Here is a 7,890-nt window from a genome sequence, read left to right as displayed (position 1 = left end):
TCCTGCTGTTATTATCCTTATGAAGCCCCACATAATAAAAATGGGGAGGTTCTGAGCAATCGCACAGATGAGTCCCTCAACGATATTGGTTCACAGAAAACACCTACCACCAACCTGCTCTCATATACCTATGGAAACACATGACGGTGCCTTCTACGGAATTAGACCACTGGTCCATCTAGGTCAGTATTGTCCACTCAAACTGGCAGCGGCTCCCCAGGGTCTCAGGTAAAGGACTTTCACATCACCTACTTCCTGAGCCTTTTATCTGGAGATGCCAGAGACTGGGCCTGGGACCTTTGACCTGTCAAGCAGATGCTCTTCTACTAAGCCACAGTGTTAATCATTTGTGGCCTGGAAAGGAAGGAGAAAAAACAAAACGGCACTGTCAGGACAGATACAGCTCAATGTACAGGAGAGCTGAGGTTGCCACCCTCAACGAGAGGATGCCGAGATCTCAAAAACTGCTCTGTGGAACCTGCAAAGGACTTTAATCGCTTGAACAAATTAAAGACATCAACCTATTTGTAGGATACATTATTTTAGTTCCTACGCAGGTGTAACTTCAGACTACTTTTGGTAAGCTTCGTGATAGAGGGGGAATGTGAACCCAGACCCCAGACCTAGTCTGATACGGTAACCACTACACCACGCTCTTCTGTGGAACTCGGTTTCCTTGGGTCAGTATTTCTCAGCCTAACTTACCTCACAGCAGTTTGAAAACTAAGCTCCACATTGCCCAGCCTGCCAATTAAGATCAGCCTCACCAAGCTGTGCTCTTCATGCCCCTCTCCAGAGGTGAGGTGGGTGGCAGTCAGAGATGGGGCTTCCTCAGTTAAGTGGCACCTTGCCAATAGAATGCCCTTCCCCGTGAGTCCGTGCAGCTCACCTTTAGGCACCAGGCCAAGTTGGTCCAGTTTACCCTGGATTTCACTTAAGGATCTTTTAACACCATTTTTATAGTGTTGTTTTTAGATCAAAAACTGTTAAATAAACTTTAAGCTGCTCAGTGTTTTCATGCTCAGGTCAGATTTTTAATGCTGGGTTTCAATTAATAACATTTAATGCTTTTATTATGTTCTGGAAGCTGCCTTGGCAGCATAAAAATATTCTATGTAAATCATAAATAAGGGCATTACTCACTGTTATGGATGGATGGATGGATGGATGGATGGATGGAAGGAAGGAAGGAAGGAAGGAAGGAAGGAAGCCTTTTCCAGCTGGGAAACTCTTTCTGTTGGTAATGCCCACTCTGCACAAATCAGTAAAACAAGAAGCACCGACCCGCAATACTCGCAGGCGCGGGGGGGAGCTCCACGCAGAGGAGGAAGCCTCCGCAGGTGAGCCTTCTCCCCTGCCCCTGCCTGGCCCCGACGGCAAGATCCATGCGGCTCCGAGTTGCTGGGCCCGCCAAACGTCCCCGCCCACAGCAAGGCCTGAGCTCGGCCCACCAAGCCTCCCCCTCCCCTCACAGTGGCGAGGGCTGAGCGGCTCACAGCCACCAGCCAAACCTTCTCCCTCCCCCCCGCAAGGCAGTTCTCAGAGTGTTCTCTGCGCATGCGCAAGGAACGCTCTTTTACATTTGGGTGGATTTAAGTATCCCCCCTATAGTTTTTTATAGTTTTCAGATTTTTCTGTACATCTGGGGATTGCCCCAAATGTGCAGGAAAATCTCTTATCCCCCTAGGTGCCCCCGATGTGCAGATTTAGATATCTGCATTCAGGGGGCACCTTGGATATTAGTGTGTGTATACACACACACACACATATACACACACATTTGGGTCCTACTACCTGATTCTTCCCATTATGTCTCCCCAACTCTCATGATCTCCTTGTTTTTGCACCCCAAACTTTCAAGGTCCAGAAAAAGAAATGTTAGTATTAGTTCTGTATTTGATTGACATGAGGCCTTCTACAATCATCATTTCATGGTTCCAAAAAGAGATGGGAGTTGTTGCCTATTTGCATTGTGTCAAAGATTTGTATCTGTGTGGGCGGGGGGGGATCCATTTCCCCCCAAAAATCCTATCTTTATTGAGGTTTTTTTCTCATTAAGAGAAATGTGTGGTGTATATCTCTGGACTTCCCATCACACAGATTTCCCCATAGTTATGTTGGAATGATATCTCTGGATTTTCATTTCTCCAGTTTGGAGGGATTCACAGTTAGTAATGAGTATTTTGATGCCTTATTATATGTTGTTGTTGTTGTTGTTCAGTCGCACAGTCGAGTCCGACTCTTCGCAACCCCATGGACAAGGTCACGCCAGGCCCTCCTGTCTTCCACCGTCCTCTGAAGTTTGCTCAATTTCATGTTCATTGCATCTATGACACTGTCTAACCATCTCCTCCTTTGCCATCCCCGTCTTCTTTGACCTTCAATCTTTCCCAGCATCAGGATCTTCTCCAGTGAGTGCTCCCTTCTCATTTGGTGGCCAAAGTATTTGAGCTTCATTTTCATTATCTGGCCTTCCAGGGAACAGTCATGGTTGATTTCTTTTAGGATCGACTGATTTGATCTTCTTGCAGTCCAAGGTACTCTCAAGAGTCTTCTCCAGCACCATAGTTTTGGAGAAGTATTATATGTTACTTTACCACAATATGTTCCTTTAAGATGACATATATGTCCCTCCATTTTCATTCATTCCTTGGCTTCTCCAAAAACAGTCCATGTATTTGTACTACCCTACACTTGATATACCAGGCCTTATTCTCCACCAACCCAGCCGCCTGCTCCGTCTCCACATCAGTCTACCCCAGCTGGGGAGCCTGACTCTTCGGACCCATCGATATCGGGTTCTGATACCGAGCCATCCGAGGCTCCAATGTCGCCCCCCCACCGACGTCTTCCAAAACCTTCCTATATCTCCATCAGATGCCTTGTCGTCCTACACTGACCTAATCAAAAGAATGGCCCATGCGTTGGGCTTGTCAATTGTTCAAAAGGATCCTCAGTCTACGGATTCCCTCTACGATATCGTCCAACTTGATACATCCTCAGTCGTAGAGCTCCCAATGTCGTCAGTATTGCTAGAAGCCGCAAAAACCCCTTGGCAAAAACCGTCATCCACCCCTGTCTCTAGTAAAAAGCTGGACCACATGTACCGCATTCAACAAACTGCGGCAGAGTTCCTCACCCATCCTCAACCAAATTCCTTTTTTTTTTTTTGGTAAACAAATTTTTATTTTCTCAGGAATACAACATATAAAACTTTTCATTCTATCAATTGTCTACCCCATTCCCAGTTCCTCCCCTCCCTCCAATGGCTTCCCACAATGCTTCCACCCCTGCTCCAAATTACTTCATATCATCAACAATATCAGTTTTTCATCATTACAATCTAAAGATAACATCGTTTGACTTAATATTGATCTAAACATATTAAGTTTTGTTTCACATCCCAGTTCTTTTCCAGATAAATTTTAAAGTCATTCCATTCTCCAAAAAACTCATCGTCTTCTTTGTTATTCAGTTTTTTTGTAATCTTATCCATTTGTGCCATGAACAGAACTTTTTGTATCCATTCTTCAACCTCTGGTACCTTTTCTGTCTTCCAAAACTGAGCATAAATCATTCTCGCTGTCACTATCAGGTACCAGAGTAAAGTTTTTTTAGTCGTATTGACTTCTTCCATTTTGAGTCCCAAGGGCTAGATAGATAACCTTGAGACCAAAAGGACTACAGCCTCAGTTGCCACTCTTGGGGCAGCAGAGTTCAGTTGCCATCAGGGCTGGGGAGCGGGAAGAGTTTCAACCAGGGGGGCGGCATCTTGCAGGTTTTAAGGAGCCCAACTCACCCAGCTTCTGGGCTCCGGCCAGTAAACACTAGCAAAAAATGGATGTGGAAAGGGCTTGGACTAGAAGAGATCTTGTAGCCATCTAGACTGCAAGCTGAACAACCCTCCGCAGAGCAGCCCGCTGTTTTTAAGAGACTTTCCTATTACGCCTTCCAGATTATTACCAAGTCGATATTTGGGTATGTGGACCCACTGGACTATCCCCCTAAATACGAAAATCTAAATTTTCAATCCACTCAATCGCAGCTGGAGAAGAGTTCAAAGAGCACTGTCACATCTCCCTGGAAAGCACGATGCTCGCATTCCTGTGACAGATGGAAAATAGTTTGGCGGGCTGCACTGCAATCCCGTTTGGTTCCTGGTATTTTGCCTTATTTAAACAACAGCCTTCCAGAGTGGATTTTAAACTGAAGGCTGCCCCTTTAAAATGTGCCACCTCACCGGGACATCGTTACTCCAGGCTAGATTCTGACCCCTGGCTACTAAGTACCTTCTGCACACGCCAAATCGACCCGATGCTTAGCATTCTTACAGTGTAAGATTTACTAATTACGCTTCTGCCGTCAGGCTCAAGTTCTCTGCCGACACTATCAGATGAGAAGCTCAGAAACCTGGATTGACATGTTCAGTATGACCTCCCAGGCCGAGAGAAACAACCTTCTGGTAGTCTTCTGCAATCAGCAATCAATAGGAACAGCGAAAGGGTTTCGTTTCAAGTATATAAGTAAAGGTAAAGCCGAAGAGCCAGCGCTGTCCAAAGACGTTTCCGTGGTCACGTGGCCGGCATGACTAAACACCAAGGCGCATGGAACGCTGTTACCTTCCCACCGAAGTGGTACCTATTTATTGACTTGCAATTTCTTGCTTTCGAACTGCTAGGTTGGCAGGAGCTGGGGCCAGAGATGGGAGCTCACTCCATCATGTGCCACTCGGGTCTCGAACTGCCAAACTACAGACCTTCCAGTCTGCAGCTCAACGTCTTAACCTCTAATGTTTCTTTTATCACCATCTGGATAAATTCTCCAGAAAGCTAAATGCCATGATAACTCAGCACTTCCCGACCGTTCTCCATAAATAGAATGAGCAATAATTACTTCCTTTACAAGATGGCTGCAGTAAAGATTAACACAAGAGGGTCAGTGTGGTGCAGTGGTTAGAGTATGGGATTAGGACCTAGGACACACGGGTTCAAATCCTTCCTCATCCAGTCACGAAGCGTGGATGACTGCTAGCTAGTCAGCCTGACCTACCTCACGGGACTGTTGCAAAGATGGGAGGGGATACGTGGCGGAGAAAGCCATGGACGCTGCCCTTGAACTCCTTTGAGAAAACTGGATGGATGGATGGATGGAGAGACTGTATGCATGATGTACTTTTGAACTCCCTAAAGAGGCTCCTCGATCCTGCTGGAATCCAGCTCCAGATGGAAGATGGAGGGAGGGACTCTCCACTGCTGTTGAAGGGGATGGGGGCAGGAAGCAGCCAGGCACTCCTTCCCTTATGGCTGAATCCAGCCCTAGCTGAGCTTTCCTTCCCCCTTCTACCAACGAGGCCACCTGAGGGAGGGAGGCAGGCAGCCCTCCGCTGTGCCTGGATCCAGATCCAGCTGACAAGCCACTCAGCAAGCAACATTTTAGACTGGATTTTAATTGGCGCCCCTACCGGGCTTGGGATTTCTGCTCTGACAGCTCTTTTGGCTGAAACGCTAATAATGAACTAGCTGAGGGCCTGTTAGCAATCATGGGGGGGGGGGAGGCAGAGAAATTAATACTTGGGCAAGTTCCCCCAGAACCAAATCCCCTCCCTCCAAGATTATGAGCTTAAGTATGCAAATTCCTTTGCCCCTTCCCTCTGAAAATAAACAAACTTTGAAATAAGGCCTTACAGCTCTATGACAGATATTCTGTAAGCTGCCCTCAGCTAAAATTGGGACAGATGGAATACACGTTTTTAAAGGGTTCTGTGCCTCCTGGGGGGCAGTGTGAAACCACTGACCACCTGGCACTGTGGTTAAATATTCCATGAAAGCAAGAAGGGTAGTGACTGGGGGCAGCTCCTATTTTTAATTTCATTCCTAGCAAGGATGAGGGCTGCTTGCCCCCAATGCTCCCTCTAAGCTGTAGAATCTTGTGAGCAAAAATTCTACTTTGGGAGTTCCTGGCATTAAAGTTATGAGCGAGCGATTTGGCTACTGCATAAATTAGAAGAAGAAGAGATTGGATTTATACCCCGCCCTTCACTACCCAAAGGTGTCTCAGAGCGGCTTACAAACTCCTTTCCCTCCCCACAACAGACACCCTGTGAGGTAGGTGGGGCTGAGAGAGCTCTTGACAGAAACTGCTCTTTTTTCAAGAACAGCTCTTGTCAGAACTACGGCTTGCCCAAGGTCACCCAGCCAGGTGCAAGTAGAGGAGTGGGGAATCAAACCTGGTTCTCCCGGATTATGCAAGATGTCACTTAACCACTACACCAAACTGGCAAAATTAGTTTGCTCTGGAGCCATCCTTCCTGAATGAAGGCAAAAATGTGAGAGTCGGAGGCTAAAAAACTGTGAGCTAGCTCACACTAACTCAGCTTAGAGGGAACACTGCTTGCCCCATAGCTCCGGAGCAGTGAGGGAGAGAGACCTCTTAGGAGCAAGGCTTCTCCTACTGCCTTCCTGTTTGGAGTGTAGGTACCCCTAAACATGCTTTTGTTAGCAATTTCCCCCCCACTTTGTTTTAAAGGTAAAGGTTCCCTTGCTCGAAAGCCAGTCGAATCCGACTCTAGGGTTGCGGTGCTCATCTCCGTTTCAAAGCTGAAGGGCCAGCGCTGTCCGAAGACGTTTCCGTGGTCATGTGGCCGGCATGACTAAACACCAAGGCGCAAGGAACCCTGTTACCTTCCCACCACTACGTGCAATTTCTTGCTTTCGAACTGCTAGGTTGGCAGGAGCTGGAACTAGAGATGGGAGCTCACTCCGTCATGTGGCATACTCAGGTCTCGAACTGCTGAACTACCGACCTTCCACAGCCTGCAGTTCAGCGTCTTAACCACTTGAGACACCACATCTCCCACACATATAGATAGCTAATAATAATTAATCTGAGAGTCAGTGGTGTAACAGTCAGCGTATCACCTGAAGACTGAGAGGACCATGCAAGCCAGCTCACTGTGCCATTTCTAAACAAAGTTACACCCTTCAAAATCCACTGAGTCTGTTTAGGACTGCACTGTGCATGACCATAGACCAGGGGTGTCTAACATGAAGCCCGGGGGCCGGATTAGGCCCACAGTGGAACTGGCCATCTCCTGCTTCCAGTTCTGCTGCTGCATCATAGCTTGCTTTGCCAGACTCTCTCAATCGCTCAGCCATTACATGTTTTAACCTGAGTCCTAGACTCGGAACTCTGAGCATGAGATTTCTGTGGTGAATGTCAATACATCAAAAGTAGGTTTGCAGCTTACAGAGATAATGTTTTAAGCATGTTTTTATTTTAAGTAAAAAAAAATCGTTGTGTTTGTATCCTTTATAATGCTACCTGGCATTACATTTTATGACACACATGGCCCGGCCCAACAAGGTCTCATTTATGTCAGATCCGTCCCTCATAACAAATGAGTTCGACACCCCTGCCATAGACCAATACACTCTCTCTTAAGATAACCTACCTCAGAGGGTGGTTGTGAAAACAAAATGGGAGAAGGGATATAGAACCATGTCAGTTGCAGCTCCCTGGAGGAAAGGTGAACATGCATTAATAATAATTTGCTAAGACATAACAGTAACAATAAGCAATGTAGTTTTATGCAAGATGTCACCCTTTCCCTAATGTAGGAGTACTGGCCTACCTTACAGGGCTCTTATAAGGATCAGAGAGGTATCTTAGTCTGTTGCCATCAAAACAAGCAAGCTTTCAAAGAACAACTGCTTTACTATGGCAGGTATTTATATGGCCCAGCAGCCACTTCCATCGTGAGTTCACCTTTAACGTGCTGCAGAGCACACCAACATCTGATGTTCTTTGAACACTATGAGAACTGTGTCAGACCTAATTGTTCCTAGCAATGATAGCATGGGAGCCTTTCTCAATGGGACAGTTCCCTCCAGT

At 46.6% G+C, this 7,890-nt stretch overlaps 1 protein-coding gene across 1 annotated transcript in view; it reads right to left on the bottom strand.

Moving 5' to 3' along the window:
• Window positions 1-7,496, bottom strand: part of ELAVL1 (ELAV like RNA binding protein 1) — a 25,119-nt gene extending 17,623 nt beyond the window's left edge. The window contains exon 1 of the mRNA XM_015422646.1: window positions 7,451-7,496. The gene's annotated coding sequence lies outside the window, so the exon portion shown is untranslated. The remainder of the gene's footprint in view (window positions 1-7,450) is intronic.
• Window positions 7,497-7,890: the final 394 nt, after the last annotated feature.

Source organism: Gekko japonicus, unplaced genomic scaffold (genome assembly GCF_001447785.1).
Source record: "Gekko japonicus isolate JY-2015 unplaced genomic scaffold, Gekko_japonicus_V1.1 scaffold2030, whole genome shotgun sequence".
NCBI classification, from domain to species: domain Eukaryota; kingdom Metazoa; phylum Chordata; class Lepidosauria; order Squamata; family Gekkonidae; genus Gekko; species Gekko japonicus.
This window is presented reverse-complemented; position numbering and strand designations above follow the sequence as displayed.